General features: G+C 32.6%; 1 protein-coding gene across 3 annotated transcripts in view; it reads left to right on the top strand.

The window, feature by feature from the left end:
- LOC143074271 (tryptophan--tRNA ligase, cytoplasmic-like) overlaps positions 1-18,964 on the top strand; it is a 34,288-nt gene that overhangs the window by 1,390 nt on the left and 13,934 nt on the right. The window contains exon 1 of one of the 3 annotated variants that reach the window (XM_076249820.1): positions 288-341. The exons of the other annotated variants lie outside the window; for them this stretch is intronic. The gene's annotated coding sequence lies outside the window, so the exon portion shown is untranslated. Of the gene's footprint in view, positions 1-287; positions 342-18,964 lie in introns of those variants that run through there. 3 annotated transcript variants of the gene reach the window in all.

The raw sequence follows: 18,964 nt of genomic DNA, 5'->3' as shown, positions 1-18,964 counted from the left end.
TATGTATTTTCTCATTTCCATTTTCAATTTTATTTGTGCAAAAAACATACACAAGAGCTTCTATTAGTTGATTAAAACCCTTCAAATTGTCACAAGATATAGTCGTATGCTGAGGGTTGTAACGACTTGTTGCACAATAAGCACGTGGTAATTGTTTACATACACTTTCTAAATTTACACGTGATCATGTTATAGGCGCTTTTTGATTTGACGCAGCGAGTCTCGACTGCAACCAATGAAAATTATTACCTTGTGTCTCCGATATTCTATCTCAATCCGCCAAGGGTTGAGAGGAGGGAAGTGGATCGTAAACCTTCGCTAGAGAAGATGGTTTAAGTAAGGTTGGTCAGCTTTACTGTTTTCATCTTTCATATATTTAACCATTACGTCAAATTAACTTACTTTAATTTATCGACTCCTGCTTGTCATTCAAATCCCAATAGTTTTTCTATGAGAATTTCAATCCTAGATGAATGCATATATTTTTTTGGTTTGATTTTCAAAACTTTAATGTAACGACCCTGTGTATTATCAAACGGAAAACACAATTTCGAATATGTATAAAATAGTCTTTGAATTGAGTCTTCAAGTATTTGTCCTATTCATAATTCAAAATTGGAACATATTTAATTTGACGACAAATATCTGACTGAATTGCACAAAAATGGGCTGTACCAATGACCAAAAAAAAACTTTTTTAACAAAAATATAAACAAAATGAATTTCAATTAAGATATTCGAATTCCCGAAAAATAATTATTTCTCATTTCGATGTATCGGTTTTGAGAACACCTTTATCTCTTTCTTTTTAAAAACACTTTAGAAGGTTTTTCTATGACACATTATAGATGATGTTAAAAAAATATGTGTTAGTCGAATTTTTGAAAGAAAATGTTTTCAATTCCACTTCATATCGTTCAATATTCACAAAAATAGAGAAAAGTACAATTAGTAAGCAGCTTGATAAATCATAGTTATTATAGGGTTTATGCCTGGACAAACAGTCAAAAACGCCGGCCTATCCAGATAAGCTGGTCACAAGTATATCTTTTATAATTAGACAATTAACCAGATAGTTAAGCCTTTTATCTTAATTCAAGATAACTATAGCTGTATTTCGGGAAATATTTAGAAATGTTTGGTCCTTAGTGTCCTTCAACTTCGTACTTTATTTGGTCTTTTTAACTTTTTTCAATCCAAGCGTCACTGGTGAGTTTTTTGTAGACTAAACGCTCCTCAGATTCAAATACAAAATTTTAATCCTGGTATTTGTGATGAGTTTATTTACATGATACTTGACAAAAATTAAATGTTCATGATTCATACTTTTTCATAATCATCAAATACATGATTGTAAAATAAACTGAACAACGAAATCATGTTATTAAAGCCGAAGCGGAAAGTACTCTTTAAAAAAGTAAATGCTGATCACCATTAATTGTATTTCGTCATTTCTAAAAACTGATCACAAACTTTCACTGAATCATTTTAATATTTTCTCATAACATAGAGAAGTTGCAACTTGTGAACTAGGACGAAGACGTATCATAATTTTTGAACTAGTATACATATTTGTTTAGGGGCCAGCTAAAGAACACCTCCGATGTGAGCCAACATTCTGAAAAGACGGCTCACAAACATATTGTTGGTGAAGAGAAAGAGATATTGCCTGTCGACACACCCGGATTTTTTTTCTTTTATGAGTTTATGCGATAACTTTATTTTTTGTATATCACCTTGATTAGTATTCCTCGTCAATCTATGAGCTTTGAATATCAATAACCTATTATCGCCTTAATTTAGTTGGTTTTTTTCATTTTTGTTTTGGTCGCCAACAACCTTCGTACAAGGAAAGACAAATGTCCTATATGTACATTGGACTTCAAACGTATACCATAATGTACCAGTTTCTTCTGGAGGTGTCAGTGCTGCTGTAATACTTATAACATATAAATGGTCTCAGAGAAAATAATCTAGTTATCGTTCTTTCGTGAAGTTTTAAAGATAAAATATAAAAAATACCGATGTTCAATGACTATTCAAAACGATAACTCCTTTATCAAATGGAAGAATCAAAAGCTCAAACACATCAAAGGAATGGAAAACAACTGCCATATTCCTGACTTGGTACATGCATTTCCTTATGTAGAAAATTATTAACTCAATCTGGTTGTCATCAACTGTCATTTCGTGAACCCAAATTTGAAGTAAACGTTTTCCTTATGTATCCTTTACATTGAAATAAATTATTTTTTACTCATCGAATTGATGCTCATTTGCTTTTACCGTTCCTGGTGAAGGCAAATCCTTAAAATCACTTCAAATGCATGGGTACCACATTAGTAATAAAAATGGAATGTAAGCTAAACATCATGCATTCTTATTAGTTACTAATTATAAAAGACTCACATCGGTGGTAGAATTTGTTTATTTCTAATTGATTCACGTGAACTACGTAACAAGAGTCTGAACTGATGATATACAATTGTGATCACGATTTATGGTGGCCGGTTAAGGCCATTTCGTGTTTTCGCGATTTCGCCTTTCATATTCTATAGGGCGAAAACGCGAAATTGAACGTTTTCGACTTCGTGTTTTCGCGTTTTCGACTTCGCCTTTTCGCGTTTTTGCGATTTCGCCTTTTCGAGTTTTTACGATATAAATATTATTATTACATAACATTTTAAATATAATTGGAGACAAGACTTTAAAGTATAAGTCATTCAAATGATTGTCATATAAATTTCATATCTGTGGTTTACATTAAATATTTTCATAAATTAGACAATTCCTTTAAAACATTCCTTGTTTCAAGTACTCTAATAAGTCATTATCTTTTTAAAGTGTCAAATTTATAAGTTAAAGTCATAAGAAACGAGTGACCGGTGAAAAATAGTGTTCTTCCAATTCTTGAACCAATGCATACAAACATCCACTGGGGTAAAGCCGATGACCGTAACTGCATGCACGGTCATCCCAAGATGTCGGATGAAAAATTAGGTCAGTATCTGTATCGTCTGTTAAAGTGTTTCTATATCATTTTCTTTACAAATCATACATTTCAACGATGTAAATTTATAAAAGATTCACACGGAAATCACTAATTACTACCGAGAAATGTGCATGAAACAGGAATTTCGATTTGAAAAAATCACTCAGATGACCGTAAATCACAATCGAGATGACCGTAACAGAATCAGCGATTCATAACAAGGTTGACCGTAATTGGTTTTAAGATGACCGTAATTTGTAAATGATGATCGTAACTTTTAAAGGATGGCCGTCATTTGTAAGAAATATCCGTATTCATATAACTACCTTTTTGTATCCAATAAAGTAAATCGTGTTGGTATAAACGTACTAATATGAGAGTTTTATCCTATAAGTAGAAGAAACTAAGACGTGCTTCAAATGCATAGTTCACCATATGTATCTTTTTTACAGTAGAGGGTTGAATTTTTAAAATGAATTTGCAACAAGACATGCACATGAACAAATGGGAAACCATGCAACAAAAGCGCGATAAAATGACATTTTTATTTCTGGGATTCCTTTTAATGACGTATAATAAACACATATTTTTAAAAATGCCATGCATGTACACCCATAGATATTATATCGTCTTCCATTTTGTCGTGCAAATAAAATTACAGAAAATATTTTGAAAATATCATACGACTAAACTAGTGAAGGTGAGCTCCAGCAAAGTAGATCCTTAAAGTAGTCTTGTACGAATAGCGTATCACAAGGGGAACGTTGTCAATTTGTATATATAAAGAAATGTTATTCATACAGTCAGGATTTTACTTCGTCAAAATTATCTCCCCATTACGTCAGGCAGTTCATTTTCACAATCGTAGAAATGGAAGCCATTGTAGGGATAACGCGCTGCCAATTTTGCTCTTGAAAACCAATAAATGTATCCACATAACAACATTACGATCCTTATATGTCAGTTGTATTTTAAAAGAAAAATGTATCTACTAGCTAATGAGCATCAGTTAATGATCTTGTCTGCATTGATTCAACTTAAAAACTATTGTCTAATCGGATGTCAGGTGGAATTTTCGAAAATTCTTAAAAATTTTAAAAATATTCTGATTAAATGTTTCGTGGAAGGGCAGACTAACAATTTTCAGTGGTTGAAGATTATAAACCCTAGTTATCACACACAAAAAAAATATTTTTTCGAAGATTTGCATTTTCATTATCCAAATTAAAAGGCTGTCGTCAAGTACTTTTAGAAGAAACAAAATAGCTATTCGAACACACCTATTCTGTTTTTGTGATTCATTAGATAGGTATTTCACTTGACCCCTATAGTTCATCTTTTCGTACTGTCATTTTTTACGTTATAAAGTCAACCTGTAGCTTTGATATATAAAAAATTATAGAATCTGAAGCGATATCAAATACTCTTGCTTTGTACGTTTTAAAGACAAAATATATACCTCAAACACGCCCTAACATAAAAAAAGATGCACTCGATTTTCTCTTTTCGATACAATCGTTACTTTTTTTGGAGAATATTTTCTTGATTCACATAATGGAAGGGCAGACACGAAAATTTCTGAACTAATAGATTGATATGTTCTCCGTCCGTGGTAAAAAAAAATCGGAGGGAGGTTAAGCATTTTCTACATCCAATTTATAGTACTTTATATGTCGTCGACTTGATGTCTTATTGTTCTGTATTACTATGTTATAGATAAATTGAAAACTTATGCAAATGGTGTTTTTAAAATTAAACACTTCGTAATTGAGAAGAAAATTGTCGTTTTATATATTTGTTTCTAATAACTTTTAAAAAATTTGTTACTATAGTAAACATTACAGTAAACATTAATCGCCTTCTCTTACAAAGAGCTACGATTCTTTTGTTCTATTTCAACTGGGTTTCCGCCTGCACATATCAAGACATATTAAGATTTTAATCTGCTTCCTCTTGAACCATACACATGGGCTCGATTACCGAATATTCATATGCATTATAAATGTTTTTATGCTCCATTTATGAACGTTATGTTTTTCTGGTCTTTGCGTTTGTCCGTTTGTCCAGCTTCAGGTTAAATCAACTTGAAACTTAGTACAAATTTTCCCTATGGTATGATCTTTTTAATTATAATGCCAAATTACAGTTCTATCCCGTTTTCACGGTCCACTAAACATAGAAAATGATAATGTAGATGAGGCATCCGTGTACTAGGGACACATTCATGTTTCTTCAAATTTTCGTCGTATCGCTGTCAATTTGTATTAAATTTTAACGTGACGTTATCAATAAATATTTCATTGTTTACGAGAAATATGCAATTTACTATCATTGTCATGAACCCAAAATACGGCCAATAGTATAAAAAAAGAAATTTATGAAAAATATTTATATCCGCTAACCGAGCCCCTATTTAGATTGACAAACTCAACAAAAATCTTTGAATACAAGTACGGATATTTCTTAGAATTGCCGGTCGTCCTTTATAAATAACAGTCAGCCTTTACAAATTACGGTCATCCTTTACAAGTTACGGTCATCTTTTTACCAATCACGGTCATCCTTGTTATATGTTACGGTCATCTTAAAAATATTTTGTCATTATGATTAACGGTCATCTTAACGATTTTTTCAAATCGAATTTCCCATTTCATGCACATTTCTCGGCAGTAATTTATGATTTCCGAGTGATTCTTTTATAAATTTACGTCGTTTCAATGTATGATTTGTAAAGAAAATGATAAAGAAACACTTTAACAGACAATACAGAAACTGACCTAATTTTTCATCCGACATCTTGGGATGACCGTGAATGCAGTTACGGTCATCAGCTTTACCCCAGTGAACATCATTAACTTAGTCGTCTGTGCACGAATTTATCATTTTTTCCTATAATCGTCAATTTTTTTTCAATCGGTCAGTGTTGTTGTGAAAATATGGCAGGTAACTAAAGTTCATGTTTTGAAGCCGGCATTATTTTTTTTGATTTCAGGTTTCTTATGACTTTAAGGATTTTGTTGTTGAAATTATATTTTGTTTATATACATCTATTGTTTACAGGTGTATATTAGTAAATTGATTATGTTTTAGTCATGTAGTTGATATTATATATGGGGAGCCTTATTTAGAATTGGTTTAATCCAAATGAGTTACTCTATTAATTATTATTAGGTCTTTCCCCCTTTCCGTGGAAAGACCTATTGGTTTTCTTCTGATTATTTTTTTTTTTCTTCCGCGTAATTTTTTTCTTGCGGTGTAATTTTTTTTTTTCGAAAGATGTCGCTAAGGTTTTTTTTGTGTATAATATCATACAGTCTATACGCTTTTGAAACTGACCCTGTTTAACTGAACAATTTTTTTTTGTAAGAGTTATCTCCCCAAACACTGTTTTTCTTGTTATGAGATCTCCTCCACAACCGTAAAAGAAAGCGACAAATTTATTTTTCCAAATTGCTCGTTATATCCTCAGGATGTTAGGTTTTATTTTGACCGAAGCTTTACGAAGACTCCATATGAGAGTTATTTCCCCTTTTGTATGGAAATAAATGAAATGTATTTGTAACTGGAAAAACCATAAATAATAGTGGCATAGGGTTTTTTGATTTAAGGCCCTTGGTTCAAAAAAATTAAAATGAGGTCAAGGTCAAAGGTCAAGGTCAATCATACAAGATATCGACAAAATATTTTCACACAATTGTTAGTTGCGACATGTCGTAACACGCAAATTTTATTTAAAAGGGTACGCAACATTTAATGGGAGTTTTCCCCCTTTTATATCTTAAATTGGTTGTATTGAGATCTCACCGCATCATTTTTGCGCCTGTCCCAAGTCAGGAGCCTCTGGCCTTTGTTAGTCTTGTATTATTTTAATTTTAGTTTCTTGTGTACAATTTGGAAATTAGTATGGTGTTCATTATCACTGAACTGGTATATATTTGTTTAGGGGCCGGCTGAGGGACGCCTCTGAGTGCGGGAATTTCTCGCTACATTGAAGACCTGTTGGTGACCTTCTGCTGTCTTTTTTTTTTTTTTTTTTTCAATGGTCGGGTTGTTGTCTCTTTGACACATTCCCCATTTCCATTCTCAATTTTATTATATAACTCATCGATAATATAAAGTAGACGACTAGAGTTTTTTTATTTGATGTCCTTGGTTGATGACCTTGAAATTGAGCTCAAGGTCATAGGTGAATTTAACGTTCTAGATTTTGACCCTTGCTTTTATCTCATGTGTATAAAAGATAAAGACATGGGACTTTTTGCAATAGGTTGCAAGCAATATAACCACAGGCACTTGTCTCAGATTTTTTTTCTCCTATATACCTTTAGATAACACAAGGTACTTAACTTGCATTTTAGGAAAATGTCAGGCGGTGACGATATTCCGTTATATGCCGCTTTCTAGTCCGTCAACCCCATTAAAACTTTTTATGTCGTAAATCTTAATTGATTTATCTTTACAAAGGTGTATAACATGCCTACATTTGTTGTCGGAATCATCCGTAGCAATCCTACCAAAGTATGTCAATCGTAATAGTTTTGCCAACCGCTGAAGAATTGGCAATAAATGCGTTACGTCTCCTTATATATCTCAGTTTCCGATTGGTCAATTTTATGGGAAAGTCTAAATGATTATCGGAGTTATCTGATCTTGTTTCATTTTCATTTTGTATAAAATGCCTTTGAGTACACAATTTGCTTGAAATCATATTTTTGACATTTCAAAATATATTTGTTAATTGACCAGATTCAGTTTCTCTATTTATTTTGCTAATCTGAAAATTTGAAATATTAATTAATGCGTTTCGTAATATATGGGAAACACATTCTACATTTATATAAACTTTCCGTAAATCCAGGTTACTTTTTGTTTAAATGAAAAGAACATGCGACAGGTTTAAGATATCTTTGCTAAGATCAACCTACGACAGTTTTGAGGCGAGGTCTTGTATAGTCCTAAGAGGATCAAAAGACATGTCATAACATATTGTAGTATCTTATAACAGGTCTTATGATAGCTTTGCGAAACCGTCCCAAGTTTTATTTGACAAAAATCTTATCTCCACAATGTATTAAATTTTAAACTTTTTTCATACAAGCTATTTTAAATATTAAGAATTTTAGATTCACATCAAGAGCATTAAATGAAATATCATGTATTTTAAGTAACCATGGCGATAATAATGATACATTTCATTTATTTTAAAACTATAACTTCAGGCAAATTGTATATGCAAAGGTATTTTATACAAATGCATCTGTTTTTAAATTTGTTCAGTAATTGTTAACAATGAATGTAAAAAAATTGTCTAATTCATGGAAATATTTAAAATACGTCACAGATATGAAATTTATATGACAATCATTGAATGACTTATACTTTGTAGTCTTGTCTACAATTATATTTTAAAATGTTATGTTACCATAACATGTATATCGTAAAAACGCGAAATCAATTTCGCGTTTTCGACTTCGCCTTTCCGCGTTTTCGACTTTTCGACTTCGCGTTTTCGCGTTTTCGACTTCGCAATTTTCGCGTTTTCGACTTCGCGATCGCATTTCCGCCTTATAAAATAAGAAAGGCGAAAACGCGAAAGAGCCTTAACCGGCCACTATACGATTTGATATAATCTGTTATGATTTTAAAGTAATTTACGCATATCGACATATACCGGAAACAAATCTACAAAAACCTAAGCTGAGATTAACAATTCAAAATCTAACAAGATACTTTTTTCTTCAAACCTTTCCACGGATAAATGCAGATTTGGAAAAAGATTAAATCAAATCTTTGTAAAAATTACACAAAATATATGTATCGCTTCTGACGCAAAAAAAAAGTTTTTCCATACATGTATTTTTACTGGCAATCGGTCATGATTTCATGTAACAACCAACAATCATTTGTAGAAAATTTGTCCGGTTTGCATTTGATCGACTAATCAGTTATCGGGAGTATCAAAAGCAAACTAAACTGCCACAAAAGTATAGGTCTTCTTTGCACGCGTTTCCATTTATTTTATTTTTTTTTATTACAAGATTGATCGTTTATATAAATATACAGTGTTAATTTCCATTGTTTAACCCAAGCATACATTTTAGATAAATAAATTGAATGAAAACTACGGTGCCTAATTTGTGCATTGGGATTAAAAATTCGATATGTATCATTACTTTCTTTTGTTTACAACTCTGCTTGTATTGTTCTGGTCGTACTATTTCAAATATTCAATTTCATGACTGTATCATGTGTTTCCATAAGTTTACCATAGTACTATCATATGGTTGGGTTAAAAATTAATGGTAAACCCTATTTTTTAGTGTTTTAATGTCTAATCTTACCGTTTTAATTTATTAACATAACTGCACGACTCGATTCTCAATTATATGTGGTAAGATAATCGTTGCAAGGAATCCTGCTCAAACTTTAGTGAAAGACGGGTTTAACTTTGCATTGTTGCGAGAGTATATATTCTTTGTTGAAGGCAATTGTAGTGACCTGCAATACAAGTGCCATTCAATTGAGTTTAGTTAAATGTCTTGTGTTTCTGTCTCAGCCCTAGGTTTTCTATATTTTGCATGTGTAGTGCATCATGACATAAGACATTGCTACGTGTACCATGATGAGCTTTCGTGCAAGACTGCTGTGTGTATTTTTTTACATGGAACATTTGATCAGACTTTGACTTTTTGACTCCTGACCTACATGTATGCACGTTGGGTGTGTCATCATGTTGCAGTGTGTTCCTCTGTATATTTCCTTCACCTCAAAATATAATTTTCAATTGACCTTGCTTCTGAATATGTGGCATGCAGATGTATTGTCATAAAATGATGAGTCTATTGGCACGAGAAACTTCATGTGAGCTTGACCTTTGCCCTTAAGGTAAAACTTGTATATTTTGTTTGAATTAAATGGAGAATTAACTGTATGATTGGCACTCGTACCACATCTTCTTAGATATATAGATATATTGTTAGTTTTGTGTACCACGATGACCCTTTTCTCAAATTTTTTACCAGACTATGACTTTTTGACTCTTGACATTTGCATATTGGATGTGTCTCTTGGTATGAATACCTTGACGTCAAGTCAGGAGTCTCTGATTTTTGTTAGTCTTGTATGTTTTTAATTGTAAGTTTATTTTATGATTTAGAGTTTGAACTGGTACACATTTTGTTAAGGGCCATCTGAAGCCCGCCTCTGGGCGAGGGATTTTCTCGCTTTGTTGAAGATATAAAAAAGAAGATGTGGTATGATTGCCAATGAGACAACTATCCACAAAAGACCAAAATGACACAGACATTGACAACTGTAGATCACCGTACGGCCTTCAAAAATGAGCAAAGCCCATACCGCATAGTCAGCTATGAGGACCCATTAGTGGCCTTTGACTGCTTTCTGCTCTTTTGGCATGGTTACTGTCTCTTCTACACATTCCACATTTCCATTCTCAATTTTTAAGAATGTTTGGTTCAGATGAAACTAAATCCTTTAATTTCCGTGAATATCAAGTAAAAAAAGTTGCTGATTCAGTAGCATCGTGTGCTGCCAGTTGTGATAGATAATGCCAAATGTTTCAATCATTTTACCTTAGATTTCATTTCATGAACATGTAGGTATGGATAGTCTGCTTTTACATCATAAAAATTCACACAGAAGGTATACGCATATCTATAAACTGAACTCAATGCTAAGAACCTATAAAGTACACTTAGACAGAGAGCTCAATCTAGTGAAACACTTTGTTAAGTTGGTCACATTTAACTTGAAATTTTTACTGTCTGTTACCAAACTGCACCGAGATCCTGAAAAAAAATGTGCAAGTTAAGTCTATTTAAAGAAGAATTCAATGGAAGTAAATAAGCTGAAATAAATGTAGAATATGTGTATTAACCACAGATGCCCCTGCTTGTGAAAAAAAATGAGTAAACTTCCACATATAGATGCAGGATTCGCGTAATTTTGACCGTTTTGTGACTATAAGCATTGTGAATAAGTTTCAAAACATTTGGTTGAGGCAAATTAAAGTTAAAGAAAGGAAACAATAGATTTAGCAGTTTTCCTAACTCAAGGCTCCGGGTTGACATTTGTATCATTGGTACTCGTACCTCAACTTTTTACATCTAAAAACTCATGAACAGTGACGCCATCGGGACCCAATATCGAACTTAATAGATCTGTTGTATGAGGCAATGTGAATCGCGTATGAGAAAGGAAACGAAAGTCAGCACTTCTTATGTTTTTAAGGATTATGCACCCTTGTGTTGATTCAATGCTAAACATATGAAAATTTTGTAGAAAATCCACAGCCTTTATCCTTGTACTCTCATACTTGGCAATTTGATGACTGATAGATATATGATTATTGCATGCAGTGCTAGCATTGATTTCCTTAAAACAAGTTTATTAATGTAGTTATTGGTTAAAACAAATTTAAAAAATGGACCTAATCAAGTACACCTTTTAGGGTGCGCTTGACTTTAGTGACTCAGCACGAGGTATTTTGGAATTAACAGGTTAGTAAGAACTTTTTGTAAAAAACAACCACTAGCACATCATAGAAAAGCAAGTGAGTAATCTATGTTTCAAATTTTATAACAAAAATTTCTGTATTAAAGGCTGTTGATTTTCTATAAAAATCTTGGTTTATTCGCCACAAAGTACTCTTTTTCTATTAAATGCAAATACATAGTAAATAATAATGCTTTGCATCAAGTTTCCCCTTGGTATATGTACAACATGGCCTATCTATATTATACATTATATCTGTAGTTTTGATACAATTGAAGTTTGAAAAGTTCGTACAAAAATGGCCACAGAAGGGTTCATAAACCTTAAGGTTCATCATAACTAATGGACAAATATGGCCGTATTTTCACCTCAAAAATGTCTCTGTGTACAGACTTACCTGTGCTGTTTGGAAAGTTTTAATGCCTAGCATCCACTAGATATATAAAAGTTAAATGCATTTTGTGTTTAAGAAAGATAAAATCTTTCTTGGTTTTTGATGGGCATTTTTTTTCCTTTCTGCAGAAGGTTCAAAAATAAACAAACACCTGAATTACTTTGATACAGCCCGTAACAGAGTAGTGATCGAATTCGCGGTTCTTTACCGTCAGAATAAGTTACGTTATCGACAAACTTATTTCAGAAGTGATATAATTTAATTTTCTTCATCGACAAAATATTTCATGTCCAACGTGTAAGTTTTCATTGTTTAAATCGAAGTTTTTTTAACACAGTAAAACAATTTCTATAATCAACCTCTGTCATTGGCATTGGCATTTTAACGGTAAAGGATCAAATATGGGATCTCCGAAATTTCTATCATTTGTTACGAGGAAACCATTATTCAATCGAACATATGTCTTTGTTCATGACACATATTATGAAATACAAAGGAGTTGAAATGATTAAATACTTTCGAACTGACGGAAACAAAAATACATAATCTAGAATGTGCGTTCTGTCATAAAGAATGGCTTCGTCGTGCGAATCGACGAGATCATGTTACATGTAACTGATCTTAGCTGTAAAAACAGTTGGTTTTTATCAATTTAATCTAAGCGATAAATATTCACGACTACAATGATAATGAATTTATTGGAGTCAAATCCACTGTTTCTACTGTAAACATGAACTCGTCGGTTAGTGCAATGAAGACACTTTTAAAGATTGAGATTGTTGGTTTATTCTTTTCACCTTCGAGGTATTAAAATTATTTCAGTGTTTATTTAAAGTTAAATTTATTTTCAAATCTCTTCTGTTTAAAATTGTCGAAACTTCCGTTTAAGATTTCTGTGGTAAACTATCTATTCTATTATTAGGACCATTTTATAATAAATACCCGTTTGTACAAGAATACTTTCTTTATAGAAGTATAGATCTGCTGGTTATAGAGTTATAGATTTTTTTTTATAACTTTCATTATTGTGACGACGCGCTATGAAATTCAGATTAATTTATAAATGAAGTTGTATATAAATTTCTGGTCATAAACACAACTCTTTTAAAGAGTTCGACGAGTGTGTCAATGTTACAGTAGTCTTTTTACTGTAAGTTACTAAGCTTAGCCCGATTCATCTGTCATTTAAACTTTCTGAGACATTCATTTTTATTTCACCATCAGACATGGAGCTACATTTGTAACTAAAGGAAAACTCTCAAATTAAAGACATTTGACATGATATACTGAAACTTTCTTATAATCAATTAAACGACTTCTTTTCTTAGATATGTGATTTCTCATGGTCAAACTTTTTCATTGTTAACGGACATTTTGAGATTTATTATTGTAAAAAAATGGTGTTTAAAAAAAAAAAATCAATATTCAAAATTTAGAACTTCATGAACATGTACATTATTTAATGAATTATTGCAAATCTATGTACTACTTAAAATTGTACTTCGATCTGTTGCGTCCTTAAAATGTTCTGACCTAAGATTTAATGTACGGAAATGTTTCGGTAAATTAAATTCAAATCCGAATTGAATGTTTATGACACACAAAAAGAGAAACCAGAATCTCTTGATGACCAAACGTATGTACACGTTGGGGCGATTTAGAGCTTTTCAGAAGGAGTGAAATTCCACCCTTGTTGAAAGCCTTGTGGGTGGAGTGTGGTCTCTCTGTAAATTACCCCATATCTTATCATTTTCCTATTTACCGAAGGTTCCATGTGAAAATTTCCATTGGATCATATCTGTTAAACTAAATGTACAAAACAGGCTCAAGAAAAGGCGAAATTTCTTTTTCAAACCCGAACTAGAAATCCATTTTTTTCTAATAGAGCACCTTACATTATCGTCAATGAGTTCAGGGATGTGAAAAATTATATAATCATACACAAGAAAGAAACCCTGAACAGGCTTTCAGCAATATTTTTTACCTATTTAATATTAAGTAAATATTAACATGTACATGTATTTGATAAAGTACAGATATAACAAAGAAACTGCCCGGTATCCGACGTAAGAGTATCTTTTTACTACACGCGTAGTCGGGTGCGTTCACTACGAGGACACATTGTAGTCCGAAAAAATAAAGGACTTCATTCCTATCAAACACCTTTTTACTTGTTTACCAGTATATTTCTTTTAGTTTTGGGTAAAATTGTAAAGGAAATAATACTATCAAGACGTCCTTCCATAAATCTTTTTTTTTCTTTTCTGACTTTGAAGAAATGACTACTTTTCTCTCAATCGAAATGGTGCATGGACATACATCATGTATTTTGTTTCATATTATTAGAATTATTTTCAATATTATCGGTATTAAACTTGATTATCGACAGATGAAAGTTTGTCAGCATTGTCAATCTTTTTAACGTTAAAGTACCAATAGTTCGGTCACTACTCAATTAAGTTTGTCGATAACGTAGCTAATTTTGACGGTAAAGAAACATCAATTCGATCACTTCTCTGTTACGGGCTGTACTGTCCACTCATTGACTCAGATAAACTCTTTAACTCACCTGTAGTTGTGAAGATACCTGGTGTCCATGTCAATTAAGGACAATGAAAACAATACAAACCGGTTTTTTACCTGAGGGAGTATCTCATAGTTGTACCACAACTTAGTCAATTTTCACACCTTTTGCATGAAGGAAAAAAAATGCGCATCAAAATCCAAAAGAGATTTTATCTTTCTGAAACACAAAATGCATTTTACTTTTATATATCTAGTGGATGCTAGGCATTTAAACTTTTCCAACTTTACAGGTAAGTCTGTACTCAGAGTAATTTTTAGCATGTAAATACAGCCATATTTGTCCGTTTGTTATGATGAACCTTAAAGGGACATGATAACTCTTGAACGGTAAAAGTGACACTTAAAAATTTTAAATTTGATTTTGTGTTGAGGTGGAGATCCCGCTTACATGTTCAACCCCGCCTTATTCGGTATGTATGTGTCTGGTAAGTCAGGAGCCTGTAATTCAATGAATGTCGTTTTTTATTTGTTACATACTTGTTTTTCGTTCATTTTTTGTACATAAATTTGTTCGTTTATTTTCTCGTTTGAATATTGTTTTACAATGTCATTTCAGTGCCTTTTATTGCTGACTTTATGCGGTATTGACTTTGCTCATTGTTGAAAGCTGTATATGACCTATAGTTGCTTATAGTGTTTGTGTCATCTGGTCTTTTGTGGAGAGTTCTCATTGGCACTCATGCCACATAAGAGGGAGGGTTGGGATCCCGCTAACATGTTTAACCCCGCCTTATTTTATATGCACGTGCTTATTTTGTTTTTCGTTTATTTTTTGTACATAAATTTTACCGTTTGTTTTCTCGTTTGAATTGTTTTACATTGTCATGTCGGGGCCTTTAATAGCTGACTTTGCGGTATGAACCTTGCTCATTGTTGAAGACCGTGTGGTGACCTAGGCTACATTGTATAATTGTTAATTTCTGTGTCATCTAGTCTCTTGTGGAGAGTACTCATTGGCACTCATGCACCAGCTTCTTTTATATAGTGTGTATAAGTTTTGTAGTATTTGGTTGAGGCAAACTAAAGTTAAGAGAGCGGAACCCGTTTTTATGGGACGTTCGGGACAGACGGACTAGTGTAACTCTTTATGCCCCTAAATCATGGCGCCAACACAGAAGTTCTGACTATTGTGCTGGTGATACACATCCCACTAGCACTGTCATTAACACATGTACACATAATTTTATTATAAAAATAATTAATCTTAATTTTGATTTTTTTATTTTTGGCCGAATGATTATATGCATGCCCTTCACAAATTTTATGACTGAATGAGTATCAAATTTGACAAATTATTGTACATAATTATACATTTTATTATATTTTATAACTTTTTTTCCAACTAATTAAAGCTCACCAGCTTATTGATCATCACTTTCCTTTATATGTCTTTTAACATTCTGTTTTGAACAAAAAGAGTTGTTACATATACTTCACATGTACATTGTATTTCTTTCAAATCTGACATTATTAAAAAGCCATTAAATTAAATTCTGTCGAACTTGATAATAAATGTGCAATCAAATATATATGCAATTCGTCAACTGGTCAAGTGGCTAGATGCACATATCGTTAGCCATATAAACAATATGTCCTAATTGGGTGGTTTTAAAACTTCTAGCAAAGGCGGATCCAGGAGGGGGGGCTGCCTTGTCCCTTTCGTGGGAAAATTTTGATTGATTATATAGGTAATCATTGAAGCATGACTGGAGCGGGCCTCCCTTAGGAAAAGTTCTGGATCCGCCACTGTCTAGACATATTTACGTAAATAAGAGATGAGTAAAGGAAAAATAACAAAACAAAACGACTGAATTAAATAAAAGTATGTTCGATGTACTGTATACTTCGGTTTGTTTTAAAAGTCTATACGATTCTTTATTTTTATCTAGTTTCCTTATCAAAATAATTAAAATGAGAAGATATATATAGCTTCCTTTATCGTCGATGCTAAAATGTGTAATGTTATAAAATAATTTTAACGTCTTTGACCTACTTTACCTTTTTATTCGGAGACTTGCGGTTATCTTCTGTTATGTTCTTAACCAAACAACCCGGATGTTGAACCAGTTACCATGGTTTCGAACCAAAGAACCAAGGTTCAGAACCAGAAAACCCAGACGGAACCAAGAGTGCCTGGATATAACCTCATTGCATTCGGAATGCTCATGACTTTTTATCCCTTCAATGTTTTTTCCAAATCATTTATTTATCTAGTATATTTATATATAACAAGATTGATCGTTTATACAAATATACAGTTAGTCCAGCAGCTAAGTCCAATATTTTGGGACAATTGATCACTTTATGGTAAAAGCATGAAACTTTGCACAGTGTTAGTTATGATGTTTATAAACATTTTTGGATATGGAGCCATCAACAAAAAAATCCACAATGGCCGCCAATTTCAAAATGGCCGCCAACAGTCATGAAGGGGAGTCCAAAAATATAGTATAATTTAAGATTTGAAAATAAAAGCACACAACTTTGCATATTGCTAGTTATGATGATTATTAATTTTTTCTGAATATGGGACAATCAAAAAAAATTCCATAATGGCCGCCAATTGCAAAATGGTCGCCTACAGTCATGAAGGAGAGTCATAAAATATAGTATAATTTAAGATTTGAAAATAAAAGCACAAAACTTTGCATATTGCTAGTTGTGATGATTATTAATCTTTTCTGAAAATGAAACAATCAAAAAAAATTCCATAATGGCCGCCAATTTCAAAATGGCCGCCTACAGTCATGAGGCAGAGTCCAAAAAAAATGGTATAAATGATCATTTGATAATAAAAGCACAAAACTTTGCATATTGCTAGTTATGATGCTAATTAATCTTTTCTGAATATGGAACAATCAAAAATAATTCCTTAATGGCCGACAAATTCAAAATGGCCGTCAAAAGTCTTATTATCAGAAAAATTATCGTGTATATCTAGAAAGCTATTTATAATCAACAAATATTTGTGCTTTGCAAAACTTTCAGGATTTCAGGTCATAAAATATTGAATTACATACTTTCTGTTTGTCTTTTTAACTTTTTCGATTCAAACGTCACTGATACGTCATTTGTAGACGAAACACGCGTCTGGCATACAGAAGTTATCCACAAGGAATATATAAACTAATTTACGATCATATTTCTTACAACATGGCTACTGAAAAGACGTTCAGGGTATCAAGTGTAGAATATGACAAACCGACTAAATTAAATAATATTGATTGGGCAAATTGCATCCTATGCCAAGAATTAATGATGAAAAACGTATATGCCCATTTGATTCTAAACGTCTTAATGTTGGTGCTGGTTATCAATCTTTAGCTGACAATATTAAGAAGTTTCATGAATTACGATTGATGCCTGAAGGCATTAATGTGTGCATTGAAAACTTAGATGAGGGATCTGGAATAGCACAGTCTTTCATTGACCAAAAAGCATGTTGGCACAAATCTTGCAACTTAAAACTGAACAGGACAAAGTTGGAAAGAGCAGAAAAAACAACCTCACATGAGAGAATAGATAATAAAGCAACCACATCTAAAAAAAGAAAACTAGACATAGCTTTTCCTTTCAGTCCACCAGTAACCCGTCTGTGTGCTTTTTCTGTTATGAAAATGGCCAAGAAACCCTTCATGAGTCCTCAACGTTTGGACAAGATACACGTGTGAGAGAATGTGCAGTAAAATTAAATGACACGTTGTTACTTGCAAAGTTAAGTGCTGGTGATCTAATTGCACAGGAAGCAAAGTACCACTCTAAATGTTTTGTTTCCTTATATAATCGTGCATCTCGAATTGAAATGAAAAATGATAATGTCGAATCTAAGAAGGAAAGGCAAATCCATGGTATGCATTTTCAGAACTAGTCTCTTATATAAATGAAACAAGGTCATGCGATGAGACCATACGTATTAACAAGTTGTCAGATCTATGTAAACTTTATACGGAAAAAATAACATGTTAACGAGTTAATAGTACACGACTAAAACACAGAATTGTAATTTCCCTAACTTAGATGCTTACAAACACGGTCTTGTAAACATTCTTGCTTTCAAAGATGACATTGGGCTTGCATTGAAGAGAGTCTGCTTAGAAGACTTTGATAATGAGTTTGTCAACATATCAAAAGCAGCTACGTTTGTTCGTAAAAATATTTTCGCATCAAATTCAGAATTTAAAGGAACCTTCCCAAAGGGATATCAGGAAGCTTCTGTACCCAAGTCATTGCTTACTTTGGTCAGCATGATTCAGTTTGGACCCAACATTCAGGATCGTTCATATTCTCAGTCGACATTAACAATAGCACATCTTCTGATGTATAGTTGTACAAAGAAACTATCCAACCGTCACATGAAAGATCATGAACCTCCAGTTTGTGCTTATTTGGGAATCATGATCCATGTAAGACTAGCAAACGTGATCTAGTAGATACTTTCAAAACTTGGACTGTGTCTCCTACGACCGAGTGTTAGAAAT

Source organism: Mytilus galloprovincialis, chromosome 1 (genome assembly GCF_965363235.1).
Source record: "Mytilus galloprovincialis chromosome 1, xbMytGall1.hap1.1, whole genome shotgun sequence".
In the NCBI taxonomy this organism is placed as follows: Eukaryota; Metazoa; Mollusca; class Bivalvia; order Mytilida; family Mytilidae; genus Mytilus; species Mytilus galloprovincialis.
Note: the sequence above shows the minus strand (reverse complement) of the source record. Positions and strands in the feature narration are given on the sequence as shown.